At 38.2% G+C, this 18,768-nt stretch overlaps 1 protein-coding gene across 22 annotated transcripts in view; it reads right to left on the bottom strand.

The window, feature by feature from the left end:
* The window catches only part of FAM172A (family with sequence similarity 172 member A), a 560,458-nt gene extending 549,141 nt beyond the window's left edge, over positions 1 to 11,317 (bottom strand). For 7 of the 22 annotated variants that reach the window (XR_008917892.1, XM_056824647.1, XM_056824649.1 and 4 more), the window contains exon 1: positions 11,168 to 11,303. The gene's annotated coding sequence lies outside the window, so the exon portion shown is untranslated. Of the gene's footprint in view, positions 1 to 11,055 lie in introns of all 22 variants that reach the window. The other 15 variants (XM_007487298.3, XM_056824637.1, XM_056824645.1 and 12 more) reach the window with 10 other exon arrangements.
* Between the last annotated feature and the right edge of the window lie 7,451 nt (positions 11,318 to 18,768).

Here is an 18,768-nt window from a genome sequence, read left to right on the forward strand (position 1 = left end):
GGTAATAAGCGAAACAGGCCTTGCTTTTAAAGAGCTTACAGAGATAATATGGATACATATAAGTGACATGGGCACTGTACCCCAGAAACCCAGGCAAACTATTATCAGGGAAAACTCCCTTGTTTTGCCTTCCCCTGCCTCTGAGCCTAAAAACACTCAATGACCCCTCTAGGGTCCTGAGATGACTATCTTCCTTTGATCGTCCTCTAGATGGACAGAAAGATGCACCTTCAGGCCACATCTCGATCCTATCAGACATCTGTTTGTTCCCTAAAACTAAGGAATCTTTATGTCCCCAGGCAGACACTCCACCTCATGCCTGCATGACTAACTCTGTGGTAAAAAGTATAAAATCCCCAGAACTGATGTCATCTGGGGGAACAGCCTTTCCTTTTATGCTGTCCTCCCAAAGAACTGCTCCCCATCTTGCTATTCCACCTTACCATCCTCCTGGCCACTCTCAACATTACTTTCTAAATTAATAAATCTCTTTTTTGTTTTTTTAAGCTAAGTTTTGGAGTCTTGAATGCTTGCAAAAGGTATCCTTCCCGAACCCCAAAAGTATCCTTCCGTGCCCATAACAATAAGCACACATAGAATAAAGATAAAATGGACACAAGGAAATTTGGAGAAGAGATGGACAGACCAAGAAAGGCTTCATGTAAAAGGTAATGCATAAGATTAATATTGAAGGAAGAAAAGATATTCATTAAAAATGGGTGAGGAACAAAAGCATTCCAGGAATGTAAGGATAGTGAAGATCCTAAAGGAAAAGGAGAATGATTTGGAGTCAGAAGGTCTATGTTCAAATCCCAGCAATACTACCTGTCTGATCACAGCCTTTCTGAGCTTCCATTTTCTCAGCTGTAAAATGAGGGAATTCAACTAGGGAATCTCTAATTTCTCTTCCACAGGATCACAGATCCTGTTTCTTCAATCAAATCTTCTATTTTTTCAGGGTCTGAGTTTTTTCATCTTTAAAGTTACCATATTGTCAGAAAGATATGTCAAGAATGTATCCAAGGACACTGCAGAGCAAGAAGGAAAAAATGGGCAACCTCAATGATGATAAAAAAAACAAACTGGAGAGCTATCATAGAAATTTTAAGAAATAAAAGGTTTAGAAAATTTTAATTGCAAAGCTTAAGGAATAATAAATCCCACCTTGAATGAGAGAACAGAAATAAAAGGAAATGTTTCATAAAGCTCATGTTATGAGCAGCATAATAATAACCAACATTTCTGTAGCACTTTATATATGATCATATTTGATCTCAGACACCAGAAAACATCAGAAACTAAAAACATTTGAAAAAGTGATTAAAAGTTACAATCTACAATTTAGATAAAAAGTAATTAACTTAAATCTGATTCATTTATTTCTTACCTCTCTCACTTTCAGTTTTTCTTTACCTGCTGGTTCTTTACTGGTCTGCCTAAAATGTTTTTGTATAAAATTACATCCATCTAAACAGAGCTTTAAGATGTACTAAAGCTCAGATATCATAGAATAAGGATACTGTCTTTATGTAGCACTAGAGAAATACACACACACACACACACACACACACACACACACACACACACACACACGACTCTTTTTAGAAAACATTTTTAAATGGTATAGTGGAAAAAGCATTTCCCCAGGAAACCATCCACCAAGACTAATCCTATCTCTACACCTAATTGGTTATCTTACCTTGGACAAGTCACAACCTCTGTACTTTATTTTCTTCATCTATAAAATAAGAGGGTTTTAAAAGATATCTCTAAGATTCTTTCCAAATCTAGCATCCCCTAATTGTAAATAAGTCAAAATAAGGCTTGTATGATCTGCATTTAATTTTACTGCCACTATGTTGAAACACCACGGTCAAATGACAATCATTTCCCCAACAGTATCAAACATTTTAGGGCTAAGGGTATTTGGGGTTGGGGGAAATTGCTTGAGTTTTTTTTTTCCAAGAAAGTCACAATAGTAACAAAATCATAAGTCATTAATATCAAAAACACTCTTCCCCCATCCCCATCTCATCTCTTTCTTTACTTCAGTCACTAATAAAAAGGTGATTATCCTCTCTGAGGTCAATCCATCTACATATAATCACTGATGGCTTCTATCTTCCCCAGGAGAATGCCTTCATTTTCATCCTCTTTCATACCCACATTTTCAGTCTTCTTAAACCTGCAGGTTCCTTTCTCTTCTACCTATTAGCATGTCCAAGTCTCTTCCATCCTTAAAAAAAAAAAAACTCACTAGATCCCATCATCTCTACTAGCAATCATCCTTTTTTTCTCCTCTTTTCAACTAAGCACTGTAAGCCACACATATTTGTGCCTCCACTTCTCTCACTGCCTTCGAAACCTATGTGAAATAATGATTTTGACCTCATCATGTAATGAAATCTTTCTCCAGTAACCAAACATCTTTTGATTGCCAAATTTAATGACGTTTTCTCAGGTCTCATCCTTCTTTATCTTCCTGTAGCTTCTGACACTGCTGACCTTCCTCTGGATACTCTATTTCTTTGGATTTTTATGGCTCTGTTCCCTCTTCATTTTCCAACTACCTCCAACTTTTTTTTTTCAATCTTCTTCATCTATATTAAGCCCACTAACTATAAGTATACCCTAAAGTTCTACCCTGGGTCCTCTTCAAAGTCATCCCTACATTTTCCTACTTGATGACCTCATCAGTTCCCATTCCAATTATCAGTTTATTACAATTATTTACAATTATTATAATTAATATATAATTAATTACAATTATTATAATTATTACAATTGTTATTTTATTACAGACGGCTCTCAGATTTATCTCATCTCTTTCCAGAACTCCAGTTTCACATTACCAACTGTTTATTATTGGGTGCTTCAAATTGGATGGTCACAGTCATCTCTAGGCATCCAAAACAAAACTCATTATTTTCCAAAAAAAACTCACTCCTCTTCAGAATTCCCTACCATCATCCCAGGAATCAGTATTTAGTAACCCTGATTCAAAACTTTTGTGTCATCCTCAATGCTTCATTCTTACCCACATATCCCATGAGTTGCCAAATCTTGCCTTTTCTCTCTCTGCAAGGTCTCCCACATATATATATATATATATATATATACCTCTTTCTCTATATTTAATGACATTTTAAAAAGTCATGACCAACTAGTTAGCTATTGCACCCTAAAGACTATGGAAGTTTTCCAACTAACAGAGATGAAATCCTCCATATGTTGTGTCTCTCCACTGACACATTGACTGACACTGACACTGCAAGTTCCTTGCAATTATTTTACTTTTCTACTTATATCCCCAGCCCTTGGTACAGTGATTTGTATATAACAAGCATTTAATAAATGCTTTTTATTCACTCATTTATTTACCTCCCATTCAAGTAACCAGTACCCTAATTCAGGCCCTCCTTACCTCTCATTTGGAATGTTTGAATAGTTTCCCACTTTGTCATCTCTCTATTCAATAAATCCCAGTGGCTTCCTATGGTCTTCTAGGATGAAATATAAATGCCTCTGTCATTTAAAGGTCATCACAACCTGGTCCCTTCCTATATTTCCAGTCTTTTTATCATTTAATTCTCTCCATGAACTCTATGATGCAGCCACATCAGATATTCACTTATTGTTCCCCACCTCCTAATTCAATACTTTGCAGTGGTTGTACCCATATCTCCTTATTCCTTGTCTCTTAGAATTCCTAGTTTCCATCAAAACTCAGTTCAAATATAGTCTTATGTAGGAGATTTTTCCTACTCCTCCTGGGTGCTAGTATCTTCCCCTTTAAATCTTGTCCATGGATATAAATAAATGACTAGGAAGAATATCAGTTCTTTAATGGCAGGGGCTGTTTTACTTTTATCTTTGTATCCTTTGCACTTGGCATGGTGCTTGATGGATTGACCAAATTTTCAAACTACTGTAGTAAATACTGAAATGATTATCCACACTTTGAAAGAAAAAGCTTCTTACATGTGTGTACAAAGCATGATTTCTTGTTTTGCCAATAGTTCTAACAACTTTTATGTCATAGAGCCCCTCTGGCAGTCTGGTCAATATATAGACCCCTTCTCAGAATATTTCCAAAGACATAAAATAGATAGGAACAAATTACACTGAAATATAATTATCAAAATGTGTTTAAAAACAAGTTACTGGAGCCCAAGTTAAGAATGTCTGCTTTAGAAAAAAAAATCATTACAAAAATGAGAACTCAATTCAAAATATTAAAGATTTTTCCTTTGGGAGACTATGAATAAATAAGAAAAAGACAATATAGAATAATCCTCTATAACCCAATATTTTAAGCTGACCAAAAGGGAAAAACACATTTCACATTCATAATTAAAACAATTAAAAATTCATACATATGGTTGTTTTGTTAAAATAAATATACATGTTTCCTTTTAAAGAAAAATACTGATAATAAATGAAGTTGTTTTAGTTAAATAAGACCATTTAAATATCTGGGTTTGGGAGGAGGTAGCAGTTGCAAAATCCATTTTTTAAAAAGCAATATTCTCCTGTAAATAAAGCTGCAAATCATGGAAACCACAATTTCCAAAGAACAAGTATTGCAGCTGACCTAATGAGCAACAGAACAACATATAGTGGCTATAAAGAAGCTTGTGGTATCAATGATGACTTATAAACAAACTAATAAAAGGAAATGATCCAGGCATTTGGCAAGAATAACTAGTAATTAATGGATGGCCCAACTATTGCACTAACAACCATATAATACTAAAATACTTAGAAGAAAGACCTCTACCATTGTAATGGGCACCATATTGATGTTTTATGGGGAAAGAGTCCCATAAGTTGAGAAGATGACCAGGATTGCAATCTTAACTCTGACACTTAACTATGATTTATTTGTGTGATGGGCAAATCACTTAATATCTCATCTCTCAGCACCTTAGTTTCACTGTCTGTAAAAGAAGGGTATGAACAGAAATGACTTTTTTTTCCATGACCTGGTCACAATCTGTACTATTGGAAGGAGTATCCACCCACTTTTATGAGATCATGGATCCACCAAGGAAACAAAGAATAAGTTATAGTCCTAATAAATAATAACATTTTAAAAGCAAAAGTGGCATTTTAGAAGAGACGAATATTTAACATGGACTTTCATGATAGTGAAAATGATACCTGTTGGCAATAACATTAGAGCTTGGAAGAGGCCTTAGAGATCATCTAATCTTCATTTTTGCAGATAGGAAAACTGAGGCCCAGAGAAATTAAGTGGCGTGCATAAGGTTACAGAAGTACTGAGGGGAAAAGATTGTGGTTTTCCCAGTATACTATGCAGCCACAAAGTAGCAGCAATCAAATTCATCAGCACAAGTTAGTTCATCAAATCAGTCATCTAGAAGAGAGCAAGGAATGGTTCCTGAGAAAAATGAAGAATAAAATTTTGTTGAGGGAAATGAGGAAAAAGAGAGAAAAGGGGGCAAGAAAAGCCAGCACTAGAATGTGCATCAAAATGGAGACATCAAAAAGCTATAAGAGGAGGGGGAAAAGAAAAATTTTGTCAATTTCACAACTTAACTAAAGTGGATTTGTAAAATAAATTAATAAATGGGCTTATATTAGTTAAATTTAAAATACTGGGTTACGTGGTCAAATGGAAATGTAATCTATACCTTAATGTAAGTTGTAAATAATAGGTATTTAGGTTACATGAAACAAATATACATTTTAAATCAAATCCATCCTAATAATCAGGTGCCAGGGAAGGAAAGGTGAAGAGGTTAAAAGTCCTCAGATTTCATACTGACTTCTATCCTAGGCTGCCCAGTTGATTTTGTCCCTTGGGGAAATAAAGAGAGCCTGGGACTCACACAGATGCTCTCTGTGAATTAATAAATATTGTAACTACCTGAAGTCTCTTCTGGGTTGTTTCTCTTAAAAACTGATGGTGGTACACAGAGAAACACAGAAAAATAACATGGAAATCAAACAACATATGCTTCTAAATACACTACCACCTTCCAAAGTTAATTCTAAGTGTTTTAAGGATTATCCAAACTACTGAGTGGCCTTCATTAGCACAAACAATTGAAAGCTGATTTTTATTAATCATTACTACAAAGCTTTGAAAGAAATGCTAGGCATTTTTAAATTTACATGTTACAATTCATTTGTACAAGCTGATATCAATCAATCAGAATAATTTAAATTCAAGTCAATGTCTATACACACTCAGATTCACATTGCTCAATAAAGCATAGGGGCCATGCAACTATCTTATTTTTATCTTCACAACATCTCACTCACAGAGCCACTATTTTACAGGAATTTCTCACCTTTCGCCTGGACTGTTAGGGCTAAACTAGCCTTCTATTGGTTCCTCACAAATGGCACTCCATCTTCTATATCTCTTCCTTTGTTCCTTTCCATTGGCCCCATGCTTGGAATACATTCCCTCCTCACCTCAAAGAATTTTCATCTTTTTTCAAGATGTAGCTCAAGCATCATCTTCTACAAAAGGCCTTTCTTGTCCCTCCACCACCACCATACTGCTAATGCCCTCCCTCTTTAACTGCTTTGTCTTTATTTTGAATTTGTTTAGTATCTACCTATATATTTTCATGTTGCCTTATATAATAGAATATAAGTTCTTTGACAACAAGAATGTTTTCATTTTTTTGTACTTGTATCTGTATCCTCATACTAGCATAGTTACTGACAGACTACCTGCTCTTTTTTTTTTTTTAATTAAAAACCCTTATCTTCCGGGGGGCAGCTAGGTAGCTCAGTGGATTGAGAGCCAGGCCTTCAAATCTAGCCTCAGACACTTCCCAGTATTGACTGGGAAGATACTACACAGTATTGACTCCAAGACAGAAGGTAAGAGTTTTCAAAAAACAAACAAACAACAACAACAACAAAAACCCTTATCTTCCATCTTAGAATCAATACTGTGGATTGGTTCCAAGGAAGAAGAACAGTGAGGGCTAAGCAATGAGGGTTAATTGACTTGCTCAGGGGCACAAAGCTAGAAACTGTCTGATGACAGATTTTAACCCAGGATGTCCTTTCTCTAGGCCTGGCTCTCAATCCACTGAGCCACTTTGCTGCTCCCCAACATCTGCTTATTGATTTTACTGTGTTGGAGCACAAAAGACAACATGGCCATCCAATGCAGCTGAGGAAGCCTCCAGGTGTAACGACTTTTCGTGCCACTGGACCCAGGCTTCCAACGCCAAGAGAGTGGAGTGGGACTGTCTCTATGCATCGACTTTTCCACTTAAATCTTCATGCACAAGTGTCTTTGTGCACAAAAACTCACAAAGACAATTGTCATTCTCGGTTACCGAGAGACTACTACCTATTTGTAGAATGTAACTGCTACATTTCTGAAATACAAGTAGTTGTGACTCAACCCACCCCTTATTATTCCACAATATATGTGGAAACTACAAAAGTTAGAGAAAAGCATAGCGACTGCCCACTAGTTACTCTATATTGAAAGAGTATCCATCACATTGTAAAAAATAACAACAAAAAACAATGAAACTCAATGTTGTAAGGATTGTGACAAAACAGGTATATGCATACATTAATGGTGAAACTAAAAATTTGTATAATATTTCAGAAAGTAATACAACATACAATAAAAAGTTATAAAAAGAATATCCTTTTTAATCTAATAAGCTCATTGTTAGGAATATTCTCTGAAAATAAAAAAAATTAAGTATTAAATGTGAAAGATTTTCATAGCAATATACTTGTGGCTAAAAAAACTAGAAGCAATTTAAGTGTACAAAAATAACAAAATTGTTAAACTTGTGGAACATAAATATGATGGGATTTTATAAAATAATCAAAATTAACACACAGGAAGACTATGCAAAAATCTTGAAAAATTCTGATGAAATAGTGCAGACTGATCAAAACAGTACCAGATGAACAGAGAACAAAATATGACTGACATATGATTCCTATTTACAAATATCTCTGAAAAGGACTAACTAAATACATTTTGCAATAGGGTACACAATATATTTGCAGTTTAGCTATCCACAGATACTATGTATATTTGATATCTAAAACCATAGAAAGTAACTGTACAACTCTAAAATCAAGTGCATTGACTCATTTTATTCCCTTCACAGAAATGGAGACAAGCTAGTAAAAGTGACTACAGAACAGGTGGCAGTACTGTGGTCAAATCATCAAAATCATCAGAGGTCATCTCTATTACTTGCCTTTGTAAACTTGGGCAAGTCAGTTAACAGTTCTAGGTCTCCAAACCAAATGAGAAAATTGCACAAAATGACCACTGGGTCCCTTCCAGCTCTAGATCCTATGAAATATGTTTATATCCCATTATATTCAAAATGGTACTGTATCAGACCTAAAGCATCATATAATCTAATACTTTCATCTCAATTTCATGTTGATTTCACCACACAATTAAAAATCAGAAAAGCCTGTTATATTTAATATATGTTGCCACAAATAGATGATTGAAGCTCCATAGATCAAGTTTTTCTTGTATAATTCAGATATCCTAGAGTTTATAGGTACTACCACCATCTACAATACAGAATTCTGTAATACAGTTCAATCTGATCCCCTATGAACTTCAATGCAATAAATGTTAATTGCACACCTACTATTTATATGTGCAAGACCCCCTATCAGGCATCAGGGATATAGAGACAAAAAAGTAGGCAGTCCCTGCCTTATAGGGCTTATTTACATCCAACTTTTCCCTTGAATTCTCAGCTTGAGTCATAGTTGTTTTACTTTATACAAGTAGGCTATAAATTAGGATTTTTTAAACATATTCTTATTCATTCACTATGTGCTTATGTGTATGTGTATATATATGTGAATATATGTAGATATAATTAGGTTATGTTATTAAATTATACCATTAAATTATAAATCAGGGATTAGTGCCCCTGAAATCTAAAATAAGTTACAAAGAATCCCTGTGTCCCAGTTTCTGCATCTTTAAAAATAACCATTTCCAGATAACTCATGTTTAAGAATAAATAGCATTTCTTTTAAACTGCTTTGGAATAATTATGGCCATGATAATTGCCCACAATAAAATAAAAACTAAGCATATTTTGAAAAAGTTTGGCATGGGGGTGACTGAACTGGACCTGGAAGGAGGAAAGAGGATTGAATTGGAATCCCACTTTTTTATGCCAAGTAGCTACATGTGACTAGCAAAACACAAAACCTCTCTAAACCTCATGAAAAATGAGGTAAATAATGTATATATCTACCTTACAAGATTGCTGTAAAGATCAAATGAGGTGAAGGAATAAATTTACAGAAATGACAACTATTAATTATTTGAAGAGCTATGCCATAAAGCTGGTTGACTTGGTAAAAACACCACCACAATTTTCCATACATACCTTGTCAAAACAGTGAGGAAAAAATAATACATTAATAAGCACTATTTGTCAGTAATACTGTAACTATCAACTTCTCAACACTGGAGTGAAATGTTACATAGTTACCTTGAGAAAATATCATTCTCAATATATTCTAACTGGAAGGGAGAATAGTATCCCAAATACATTTCCAAGTAAAATAGTATTAATAATAGTTAATTTATCTAGTGCCTTCTATCTTAAAACAAGCTTTCTTCAAAACAATCCTGTGAGGAAGGCACTGAAAAATATTAAGTATTCCTATTTCACAGATGAGAAAATGAAAACTGAATGAGTTCCACAGTTACATAGCATCATTGTCAAAAATCTGTCTTCAACAGAACAGGGACTCCAGGTGAGGCAGCAAGCCCCACAATCTACAGTGTCAGAGAGTTGCCAGGAACTCTGAGAAGTTCAGTAACTTGCTGGGGTCACAAAGTCAGTCTGAAACAATTCTTCTGACTCCAAGTCTTTGGTGCGCCTACAATCCAAAGTTACTGCTGAAATTCAGTTTAACTAAGCTGCTCCTGATATTAAGGTATATCATTCCATTGAAATTTACTACAAAGCCCACATATCTTTCAACTAGAAAGCAGCACAGTGGAATACAATGGTTCACAAAGTGTGGTTCCCCAGGCCCTTTCAGGGGATACTTGAGGTCCTAGTTTTCAAATGTTTTAATTTCTAGTGTCAAAAAAAGCCCTCATAGAGAAAATCCTCAATAATTTTTAAGAGTATAAGAGAATTCTCAAAGTATGTGCCCAAGCCCTATATACTATATAGAGCCCCAACCTTGGGGGTTGGAGGTCCTTGAAGTCCAAAGCCATAAATGGGATCCTCAATAATTTTTAATATTAAAAGAGCTCTCACAGTGTGTGGTTGCCCCTTTTCCGGGTATCTTCCACGCTGAAACACAAAAAGAGGATCCTCAATAATGTCTAAGAGTGTAAAGGAGAGAAGTTTGGGAATTCTTGGTGTTGGTTATACAGTACCTTTTGATCTCAGAATCAAGAAAACCTAGGTCCAAGTCTTGTCTCTTACAAAAACTAGCTTTGTGACTCTGGACAAATCACTAAGTTCTCAGACCCTAAAAACTATAAAATGCCTTTTTGATAGAAAAAGTTTCCTCATTGGAAGAGTTGCCTGTAACAAGAACTCACAAATGGGAGGCCCATGCCCTCTCCCCACAAAAAAGAGAACCGATCAGTGGATCAGTGATTGGGACAGCATTACTTTAACCAAGGAGTTGAACTCTGTACTGGGTCACACTTCGTGGACGGAGATTTTAGGATCCCTTTCTGGACTCTTTTCTGGAGAGCTCGCACCTGGGGCGCAATTACATTTTGGCAGTAAATTTTAAGTCACAAGCAAGTCTTCCCTCACCGCCACGGGCCATTTGCAAGGGGACACAAATGACATCCCATGACCATGACCGGAGATGGAGGTTGGCAGTGCCAAAGGGGTGGGGGTCTCGTTGGAGTGTTCTCACGTTCCCGGGACTGTCACCGGAGAGCCAGGCTCTGAGCTATCCTAAGAGCTCCGGGCCCCGACCCCTCCCTCCTCACTCCCTCCCTCTCAAACATCCCCCAGCCCCTCCCCGGTTCTTGGCCCGAGGAGCAGCGGTTACGACCGCGGCACCTACCTGGGCTAAACCCCAGCCAGGGGCCCGGGGAGGCGGGAAGGAGGAAGCCGTGGGGGAGGGGTCGTCCCAGGGAGGTCGGGGAAGGGGAGGGTCAGGGGGCGGGGCGCCTCACCATCTCAGGCCGGACTCACTCGTGCACTTGTTGTGATCTCAGCTCCCCGGATGCGGCGCCACTGTCGAGTTCAAGTTCCACTTCCGGGGTCCTCGGCGAGCATCTGACATCATCAGGCCTACAGTCGCCAACCCGGAAGTGGACGATGCGCGTGTGCGCCGCGGCGGCGACAGAAGTGACGGTCAACGGCAGAAAAGCGCATGCGCTAGGCATAGGGACCTGGGAAGTAACCATGATCTTCCTCTGTGGGGCCTTCATCTCTGATCTTTGTGAGGGACTGAGCGCAACAGTAACACCATCCCCAGTTCCCTAAAATGGGGAGGTTCACCATCTGGACCTCTCGGAGTTGAGGGCAGGACGGGGTGAGGGTGGGGGGGCTGAGCCTCTCAGAGGCTTTGGACGTCCGCCCGACTCCTGGACCGAATTTGTCGGCTTACAAGGCCGGGAAAAGCAGCCAGTTTCCTTGAGATTTGGCGCAGAGGCTTTCCCAGTGCCTTCAGCCTTGGCAGAGCTGAGAAGGAAGCTTGGGGAAAGAGGCGAAGTCGTCCCTAGCTACCCAGTGCCTCCCAAGCCCGCTCTTGAGTGTAGGAAAGATGGTCTTTTGTCACAAAGCTTGGAGAGGAAAAGCACTGGGCTTCAGAGAAGGCCTAGGTTTGAACCCTTTCTCTACTCCTTACTACCTTTGTTATGAAATTGTAAGCTTTTTGAGGTCAATTTATCTTTCTTTGTATAACAAGCACAAATAGAACACCTGCTGTGTACGTTTTTAATGAAGTGCTTATATAAGAAGTCTCTTGGGCTTCAGTTGTCCCATTGGTAAAAATGAAGAGGGTGGATTGGATAACCTTCCAAATCTATGATCCTCTCACTATCTCTTTATATCACTTTCATTTTTACATCTCCTACTTCCTTTTAGAAACTGAAAGCAGGGATCTTTTTAGGCAATTGAGGGAGGGCAATTAATTTCAACAAATAAGAGTTGAGATCTGATCCCAAACTTTGACTAACTAGTTGACAATTTTCTTCTAGTTGCTCTTTATACATTAATTTTTATTTGTAGAAATTGTCACATGAGAAGTATTTTCGAATTAGAACAGTTTTTGAAGAGGCCACTTGGCTTCATAGCCAGGAAGATCTGAATTCAAGTCCTTTGAAACATTGGTTGTGTGACCTTGGCCTATCAGCTAATTTGTCAGTCACCAGAAACTTTAAAGTCCTACTGAACCATATTGGTAGAGGAAATTTTCCCACTCATGTGTTTCTTATTCCTTTTAAATTACAGGTCTGTTTTATATATCTACATCTATTTAGTAGAAATGATATGATATAATATGGGGATGTTTAAAAAAATAATTTATAGAAATTAAGAATTTTATGGTAAAAGATTTCCAAATATGATTTGACCAAACATTGATTAAGCTCCTATAAGTGCTTAGTAGACATTATCTACAAGGCCTGATATTGGTAATACAAAGACAAGTATGAACTTCTCTACCTCCAAACAGCTTTTATTCTAAATAGACCCAAGTTAAACTGCTGTATCTCTAAGTATTTCTTATGAGCATGACCTTAATATTGAAACTCCCCACAATCATAGAATCATTCAGAGGCTATCTAGTACAAATTGTACAAGAAATGGGAAAACCCTCCACAATATATCCAGCAAGTGGTCATTCAGCCTTTACTTATAGACCTCAAATAAGAAACCCCTCACTACTTCCCATTTCCCTTTTAGATAGCTTTTTAAAGACAGTTTTTCCTAAATCCACTTCTACAACTTTCACCCATTACTGTGTTAGAAGTGAGTCAAAGGGGCAGCTGGGTAGCTCATTGGATTGAGAGCCAGGCCTAGAAATGGGAGGTCCTAGGTTCAAACCTGGCCTCAGACACTTCCCATCTGTATGACCCTGGGCAAGTCACTTGATCCCCATTGCCTAGCCCTTACCACTCTTCTGCCTTGGAGCCAATACACAGTATTGACTCCAAGATGGAAGGTATGGGTTTAAAAAAAAAGTGAGTCAACTGGTACTAGTCAACCTGGTGCAATGGAAAGAGTGCTGGTTTGGGAATCAGAGCATCTGGCTTTTTTTTTGGAGAGGGAGTACCCTAACATGCATCACTCTTCCATAACCAACCCTTTAACAAAAGGAGATTTGTTTAATAATATGGAAATTATAATCAGTAAGGCTACAGTTTACACTTCTGCATGCGTCAAAACTAAGAAATCCTTGGACTCCTCATGAGATGAATTTTTTTATTTAATAAGGAGACCACATCAGCAGTTAGAGCCTTATTCCTTAGATTTAATTAAGTCTCAAAGATGAGGATTAGAGAAAAACTAAATGGAAATGGAGCAAAACAAAATGAGGAATCCTATGGAATGATCCAAGTTCCAGGTCTTAATAATCTGGTAAATGTGACAATTGATGACATTTGCAGTTCATAATGGGTCTCCCTATGTAAAGTTGTAACAAGGATGGCATTGATGATAGTTCTTATAGTATGGTCTACAGTTCTCATCATTGATCAGGGTTATCTCTCGTTAGGGAACTAAGAAGTTATTATTGATGTTCTTGGAGACCCTTTCAGTGCTAGAGACTCACTGTATATCACCACCCATTCATTGTACTCCAATCTACCTCCTTCTCTCTGGGAGCCCCCATTAAGAGAAAAGGAGATGCCAAATTTTTGACCCTTTAGAACTCTGTGTTGAAGAATTGCCTTTTTAATAGGGGCTGGATACACAGAAACAATTTCATTTCTCCCTATCATAAGGCACTTCTCAACAATTCAGCTTTGTCCTTCAAGCCTTTCTTGGGACTTGTTAGCTGTTGACTAATTCATACTGTACTGGCAGCATTATGGAGTGACCTAAGCTGCTCTTGGTAAAAAGTAAGCAAGAGGTTCCATACTGTTAAGGTGAAAATCACCTTTAAAGATTGTTAAAATATTTATGGTCACCAGGGAATTCAGCTATATAATTCCCTAAATGAAACACTCAAGTCAGAAAGGAGTTTATGGTGGTTTAATCACAATGGCAGTAAGAAAAGGGAGAAGGAGAGAAGGAGAGAGGAGAAAAGGGAAAGGGGCTGCTCAACCTCTGGAAAGGGGGTTACTCAACCTCTGGCCAAGCCAGAGGGAGATTAGGCCCAAAGGGCCAAGGTAGAAAGGAATCGGTCCTTGACTCACATAACCGATTTGAAGGGAAGCTGTCTGCGGGCCTCCTCCCTGTTCAAGCTCCTAGCACCAACTGCCATCTATCTCTGTCCACAGGAAGTGTGCGAATTCCAGAGACTGTTCCCTACCTCACTTCCTGTGCCTCACAAGTGCCAATGGTGGCTCAAGCTTGGCTTAGAACAGCCCAGGTGGGCAGTTAGTTAATTCTGATTTGTCATTGACTAGCACATGTCCGTGTGGTGTGGATGTGCACAATTTTGGGTGCTAGACCAAGCAAGATGGAGATTTTAAAATTAACAATCCCCCCGATGATGATTGGGGGACTAGTCTCCCCAATTGATCACTAAACATAAGCATACTGCACCCCGAAAAATTCTAACTGCAAATGTGTATACAAAAATTTACCCACTAAGAGGAAAACTACAATAGTTGTATATTAGGGGAAATAGAGGAGAGAGAGAGAGAGAGACAGCAAGCCAATGTTTTTCTGTGCGCACTGACAAAAGCCAATTAGGGGGCAGTTCCCTTTGGCATAAGAGTGTACATTAAAAAAAAAATGTTCAATCAACCGCACCCCACGGTTCATTCTGGATATTCCTGTAGTGAAAAGGTTCAGATTTCTTTCTGCAAACAGTTCATTCTCTGGATTCAGTCAGTTAGCAAGCTTCTTCTCTGAAGATCTATCTCAAACAAAATTTAAATCTTGGATTTTATGAAAATACAATCCCCCCCTGAAGAAAGTGTTGAAAAAATCCTGAGTCCAGCTGAGGATGCAAGGTTTAGTTGTGGGGGTGTGTGAGTTAATTCAAAAGGAAAATAAAAACAAAAATGAAAACAAAATAAAAGAAAAAATTAAGGGAAAAATATAAACCCTTTATGTATACGTATATTTATATAAAAAAAGAAGTCAAAATCAGTATCAAAATATCAAAATTCTATATATACAAAATTTTGAGAAAGCAAGAATAAAATTTTTCACAGGCCCCTGTATTAGGGTCCAGTTAAGTAATTTCTAATCCCACAAGTTTGTAGGACAGAATGCAGCAGATTTCACTTACCCATTTGCAGCCAAGGCTACAGGAAGTTGCCATACTGGATAAAAAAGGACCAGATTCTTATTTTATATAGGGAAGTGTCATTCCCTCATCTGATTTTACCTTCATTCTCAGGGATGGAGGGAGCCAGGATGGTAGCCAACCTTTGGTACTTGTCTGTAGGTATTTTCACGAAGAGTGTGGATATAAGGAAGGCCTACATCTTAACATATGTCAAGTGTCGCAACCCCGAGTCTCACACTAGGTTCAAGTCCTTAGTATTGGCTTAGAAGTGCATCAATCCTACCTGGATTGGTCTTTGATTTTTAGACCTGTGAGCTCTTTTGGCATTATACAGGTCATCTCTGTGCTCATTTTCTGATCCCGTTCCTAGAATCAAACACAAACATTCATCATAGTCCCACAACAATTATCAATAAATGGCAGGTTCCCATAGTCTAAAGCTGTTTGGGTATGTATTAGTAATAATAGCAAGTATATATATATATGTACATACATATATATATATATATATATTTAAACTAATATTATTGTAGAATAAAATTAATATTGATTGTATGTACCTTAAGTTCATAGAAATGAGAAAAAGGGGAAAAAATAAAATATTTTAATAAAAGAATAATAATAATAAAATAAGGAAAAGAGAAAAAAGGAAAAAAAATTAGGAATTCAATGTGTCAAAAGCAAAATAAAATAGTTCCACTTGTCAATGTGTAGTTATCTCCAAAGCATATATAGGATACAGTCAATCAATCTCAATAGAGGATGCTCTCTTTACATGTGAGCAATGAACCCAAGAGTCCTTTTCTCCAAACTTTATAGATGTTGGAGTAGTTAACAATATCTGGAATGGTCCTTCCCAGGAAGGCTGGGTTGCTCCTGTACACTGGAAATTCTTTATATACACGTTGTCTCCTAGGTTCAGGTCGTGAAGTGAGAAGTCTAGTGGTCCGGCTTGTGCTGCAGCTCCAGATTCATGTAGCTCATGCAGTTTGTGCTGTAATTCCTGTATATAGGAAGCAATAGTAGTATCCCCCCCTAATAGTGATGTATATGCCAGGGAGAAAGGCTTAGCCTGTATAGGCGGATGTCCAAAAAGCATCTCAAATGGTGAGATGTGTAAGTCTCCTCTAGGCCTGCTTCTAAGATAAAATAGGGCCAGAGGGAGAATTTCAGAATTTTAAATGGGTCTCAGTGCATAATTTGCCAATCATAGTTTTAAGTTCTTTGTTCATCCTCTCTACTTGGCCTGAACTCTGGGGATGATATGGAACATGGAATTTTGGAGCAAGAATATATCTGGTTTAGAACAGAATCAGTAAAATGACTCCCCCTATCGGAGTCAATACGTGCTGACAGGCCAAAGCGAGGAATAATTTCTTTTAAAAGCACCTTAGCAACAAAAGCCTCTGTGGCTTGGGTCGCAAGAAATGCTTCCGGCCATCTGGTCAGTTGGTCTACTATGACCAGGCAAAATTCATATTGTCCAGCCTTTGGCATTGTTATGAAATCTATCTGTAGGTGCTCAAAAGGTGTGTAAGTCAGAGAACGCCCACCAAAGGCTTTGCTACGAAAGGCGTGTTGGTTATATGCCTGGCAGATAGAGCAGGCTGAACACACTTTAGAGGCTATGGTAGTTATACCGGGGGCTATCCATACTCTCCTAACAGAGTCCACGATGCCCTGGGTACCAAAGTGGCCATTATTATGAACAGATTAGCAAATTTGGTGATAGAAACTTCTAGGGAGCAGGGGTTTTCCTTCAGATGACACCCATCCTCCATTAATCTGTTTTGCTTTGAATTTTTATTTCCATTTTCCCACTTCCTTTTCATTATAGGAAAGTGATAAATTTAAATCATCAGTGGTTGTTAATGTTAAAAGTAATTCAGGTCCTTCGATAGCTGCTAGCTTTGCAGCGGCATCTGCTCAATCATTTCCTCTAGAGACAGGGTCAGAGCCACCTGTATGGGCAGAGCAATGAACTATATGTAGGGTTTCAGGAAGCTGGAGAGCAGAAAGAACTTTATTAATAATTTCTGCATTAGCTATAGATTTTCCAGCTGAGGTTAAAAATCCTCTCAGGAGCCATAGCATTCCGACTAAGTGGCAAATGCCAAAAGCATATCTAGAATCTGTACAAATTGTTGCCTTTTTATCCTTGGCAATTATACAGGCATGTTTCAGAGCTATGAGTTCTGCTCCTTGAGCGCTAATGTTAGAAGGCAGTGAAGCTGACCACTCAGTGGCAAATTCTGTGACTACAGCAGCTCCACTGTAGCGTATGCCATCTCTTATAAAAGAAGAACCATCAGTAAATAAGACCAGATCTGAGTTTTTAAGGGAGTGTCCAGGAGATCATCTCAAGGCTTTTCTGCCATGGACACTAGTGTTTCACAAGTGTGTAATGGTTCTCCTGAAGTTGGTAAGTCTGGAAGCAAGGTGGCAGGATTAAGGGTTGTACAGTGTTTCAGAGTAATATTTTCATTGTTTAGCAAGGTTATTTCCTACCTTGTAATTCACTGATAAGAAAATGCCTGTGTTCTCTGTCTTAGCAATAATGCTTCTACCTCATGTGGGCATCCCAATACTAGAACAACAGTTTTTGTCACTAGTAAAGCAGTAGCAGCCACGCCTCTAAGGCATGGTGGTGCTCCTGAAGCTATTGGGTCCAGCTGGGCTGAATAATAAGCAACTGGGCACTGAGAAGGCCCCAAAGTCTGAGTTAAAACCCCTGAAGCTACTTCTCTTCGCTCATGTACATACAAAGTAAATGGCTTGTAATCTGGGGTGCCTAGAGCAGGGGCAGACAGGATAGCCTTTTTCAGCTCTGATAGAGCTGACAGGTGTTCAGGCTCTAATTTGAGGGGTTCAGGGACCAAATCCCTTGTTAGGGCTATAAGGGGTTTAGTAATTTCCCCATAGCAAGGAATCCATTGTCTGCAAAACCCCGATGCTCCCAGAATTGCTCTTAACTGTTTTTTAGTGGTAGGAGCATTCAATTTTTGAATATTCTCAATTCACTTGGGAGAAATAGTACAGGAACCAGCTGTCAGAATAAACCCCATATATTCTACTTTGGGGAGACACCACTGAACTTTATCCTTCAAGATCTTATGATCTCTTGTGCAATTCCAAAAGAAGGTGTTTACTATCTTCCTGACATGCTTCTGCATCTGTGGAAGCCAAGAGTAGGTCATCTACGTATTTTATTAATTTGCTGTTTTTAAATTTTATGTTATCTGTATCTTGTCCCAAAATTTGTGCAAATAAGGTCGGGCTTTCCACATAACCCTGGGGCAAATGACTCCAGGAATATTGGGTGCCATTCCAGGTGAAAGCAAAAATATGCCTCGAGTTCTCATGTAT

Source organism: Monodelphis domestica, chromosome 3 (assembly GCF_027887165.1).
Source record: "Monodelphis domestica isolate mMonDom1 chromosome 3, mMonDom1.pri, whole genome shotgun sequence".
NCBI lineage: Eukaryota > Metazoa > Chordata > Mammalia > Didelphimorphia > Didelphidae > Monodelphis > Monodelphis domestica.